This window comes from Physeter macrocephalus, chromosome 19, assembly GCF_002837175.3.
Source record: "Physeter macrocephalus isolate SW-GA chromosome 19, ASM283717v5, whole genome shotgun sequence".
Lineage (NCBI taxonomy): Eukaryota > Metazoa > Chordata > Mammalia > Artiodactyla > Physeteridae > Physeter > Physeter macrocephalus.
Window position 1 is genome coordinate 62,717,614 of NC_041232.1, and position 3,883 is coordinate 62,721,496.

A 3,883-nucleotide genomic window follows, 5' to 3' on the forward strand; every position below is an offset into this window, starting at 1 on the left:
GTCTCCCTCCCTCCCACCCTCCCCATCCCACCCCCCCCCTGGTCACAAAGCACAAAGGTGATCTCGCTGTGCTATGCGGCAGCTTCCCACTAGCTATCTAATTTACATTTGGTAGTGTATATATGTCCCTGCCACTCTCTCACTTCGTCACAGCTTACCCTTCCCCCTCCCCATGTGCTCAAGTCCATGCTCTAGTAGGTCTGTGTTTTATTCCCATCCTACCACTAATCTCTTCATGACATTTTTTTTCTTAGATTCCATATATATGTGTTAGCATACGGTATTTGTTTTTCTCCTTCTGACTTACTTCACTCTGTATGACAGACTCCAGGTCTATCCACCTCATTACAAATAACTCAGTTTCATTTCTTTTTATGAAAATGCCAAACTTTAATCGTCCTCATGACTCTTCTGAAAATAGAATCCTTTTTATTCAAAGCTTAATTCAGTTAATGTTTCCAATATAATGAATAAATGAATAATCTAAAGTGTAAGCAAATTCTCTCGCAGGTTACGCTGACAGTGTTCCTCTGCTCTATTTTATTTTATTTTATTTTATTATTTTTTTTTTGCGGTACGCGGGCCTCTCACTGTGGTGGCCTCTCCCGTTGCGGAGCACAGGCTCCGGACGCGCAGGCTCAGCGGCCATGGCTCACGGGCCCAGCCGCTCCGCGGCATGTGGGATCTTCCGGACCGGGGCACGAACCCGCGTCCGCTGCATCGGCAGGCGGACTCTCAACCACTGTGCCACCAGGGAAGCCTTATTTTATTTTTTTAAAGCCACTTTTATTTTGGGTTTTCTAAATATGCAGCTAAACTTAGTTCTAACTCATACAGAATCTTTTAATTTTTTATTTTAAATTATGAAACATTTTAATGTTTCATAAATAATAACGATACAAACAATATAATTATGATACACGTTATATTCTCACTACCTAAGTTACAGAGATATTGACACTTTGCTTCTGCTCTTTTTAAATAACAATTTTTCCTTTTAATAATTTCTTTGAAAAATGTGGAACACTCGGCGAATTTGCGTGTCGTCCTTGCCCAGGGGCCACGCTAATCTTCTCTGTATCGTTCCAATTTTAGTATATGTGCTGCCGAAGCGAGCACCCCCTGCTCTATTTAAAGACCTTACCTGGGCAGAGCCTAGGCTCGGCTTTCCCTGAACCTACTCAGAAGTCCCCACCCTCATGACCCTGCACTGATTTCCCTCGAGCAGTATGTGTGCTGGGGAGGGCAGAAAGGGGTAATGAGGGGCACCTGCCCACACACCTGGGCTCCCAGACTTGTGCCCTTTGTCCAGTTCCAGCGCCAAGCTCGTCTGGGGGGACCCAAGAGACGCCATTGGTCCCCAGAGTCTTCCAAGGGTTTATGACATAAGGGGTGGGCAGGGGACACACACAAAACAAAACAAAGCAAAATGGAGAAACATTATGTAAACATATCATAAACAATTGAGTTAACTTTGTGAAACAGCCTGGGAGTGCTTCTGGAGAGAGAAAGACCAGGGTGGGCTGGAGTCATTCTGGAAGTTTTAAGACCCAACTCAAAGCTCACTCCTTTCAGGAAGACTTCTCCATGGCTGGAGGAGCCCTCCCCTCTGCAGGTGCTGTTGCACTAATCCTCATGTGCACCTCGCAGGTGGTACTGAGCAGTCGCCACCTTCTCTTGTGATTATTTAAGTACAAGGTGAATCACCCCCGGGGAAACCTGCCCTGGCCTTGTGAGCAGAAACCCGTCTATGAGCTTCGTTGCTCCCCAGACTTCCCTCCACTGTGCCACTGAGTACAGTGTAGTGGGGCTGGCTGCTCACACATCTGTGTCCCTCACCAGACGTAATACCCTGGGAAGGGAGGACCCATGTTGGCCTAGTTCATTGCCATGCGCCCCAAGCCTTGTGCAGTGCCTAGACCAATGATGGGCCCTCAACCAATATCTGTTGAATGAAGCAATCTCCCCTACCGGAATGCAATTGGGGGCATGCTTTATACTTTTCATATCCTTATCTATACTTATCACAGTGTTGGCACCCTAAAGATTTCCTAGCTGAATGAATGAATGAATGAATGAAAGGAAGATTTCACAGCAGAGATGGGACTTGAACTGGGCCTTCAAGGATGGGGCAATCCAGAAAGTCCCAGAAAGAGTGAAATGGTTAAGATTCCATCAGCTTATTACTGTGGTCCAACTCCCTTGATGGGGTCTCTCATATTAGACCTGGTTAACAATGGGAGAATCTACCCAGAGGCATAATAGAGAAAGTATGCCGGTTGCCTCAATTCTGGGTGTGGCACCAGCCATATACACACCCAGGGGTCATATTTATATCCTCCTAGTCCAGCACGGTGCCTGGCACATGGTAGGCTCCTCATAAATATGTGTTGAATGAAATCAAATATATCCAGCCCATTATTAAGTAACCTGGAGCCCACAGGTCTCTGGGTTTAAGGGAAATGTGTGCAGAAGTGGAGACCCAAGCAAAGTGCCCTTAATCTGCCAGGCTAGATTCTGCAGCCTAAATTTCTGCAGAATAAAAGGATTAAGACTGAGATAGGCACCAAGCCTTGTCAAGTGCAAGCTGTAACCTTTGTTCTGAAGTCTGTAATACACCAGACCTAAAGGCGAAAATCCCCACGCAGCTGAGCGGGGAGGAGTCTGGCCCAGCCCGTCAGGGCTGACACGTGACCCGTGTGAGGATGGATGGGTAGAGTGGCATCTGGTGGAAGACAGGGTCTTAAGGAAAGGAGGCACGTAATTCAGAGCATGGGAGGAGGTGTCTGGAGGCCTCAGAAGCCTTGTCCATCTTGGCAGCAGTGGGTCACCCTGATTCCCAGAATTGTAAAATCTCATTTCTCCCAGAGTCTGATCCATGGATAGTTTGAGCTGGAATATTCCAAATGCAGGGCGGTGAGTGCAAAGGAAGACATAATGTTACCTTTTCCTCCTGACTATACCTCTTCCCCCGGTAAACTGAGAAGACAGAGAGAGAGAAGGGGATGGGAGGGGAAGGAAGAGGGAAGAGAGAAAAGACAGATTTTTGCATCCCCATCCTCGGGTCTGCACTGCAGGAAAATTCCTTTGGTTCATCGCATGATGCAGGTGCTGCTGGCAAGACAGCCCTTCTGAGAACTGGTTGCCAAAGGCATCAAACATGGCGAGCAGCTGTGAGCTGGCCTGAGGCAGAGCTAGGTGAGCCATTTACCTCCTGCGCCCCCATGTAATTGTGGGGTCCCTGGATGGGACCCGGGGTGGGCAATCAGGCGGGGCCACCTTCATCCCGGTCCTATGACTTTGTGCCTTCCAGGAGTGCTCCAGTGGCTGCCAGAATTTGCCGCAAAGCTCCACCCCTGCAGGCCCGGGACAAGACACTGCCGGCTCTCAGCTCAGGGAAGCTCTCCCCAGCCCACAAGGCCCCTCTCTTGGACGGGTGGCCGCAGGCTGCATCCCTGCCTCTTTCCTTAACAGATTTGAGCCTCAGTTCCTTCAGGTATATAATGGGAGCAATATTAATGACCTCCCTTTACTACCTGGGGGCTGCCAGCCCAATCCAGGGAGACACTGGGTGTGAGGTCCAGGATGAACCCCCCAGGGCTCCAGGTTAATTATCATTATTACCTCCGCTCCACCAACAAAGGAACAGGGGAAGGGCATCACATGCTCAGATCAACCTGTGGTGATCAGGGTGAGGCCCAGCTGGGATCTACTTGTCCTCTCCCAGCAGGTCTGCAAGCAGAGCCGCAGGAAGCAGGCAGGGGTCCAGAGCACAGAGTTGGTGCAATTGGCTACAATAGGCCTGCACTCAGGATCCTGCCACAGGGCTGGCTGCGGCCTTTCAGGGACCCAGGCAGGTGGGCCAAGCAGGAGGTTATGGGAC

The 3,883-nt window shown here is 49.3% G+C and overlaps 1 non-coding gene across 1 annotated transcript; it reads right to left on the minus strand.

Annotated features, from left to right (window-relative positions):
• Positions 1 to 1,012: 1,012 nt before the first annotated feature.
• On the minus strand, positions 1,013 to 1,119 carry LOC112067168 (U6 spliceosomal RNA). The gene has a single exon (XR_002893128.1). It is a non-coding gene; the product is annotated as a U6 spliceosomal RNA (small nuclear RNA).
• Positions 1,120 to 3,883: the final 2,764 nt, after the last annotated feature.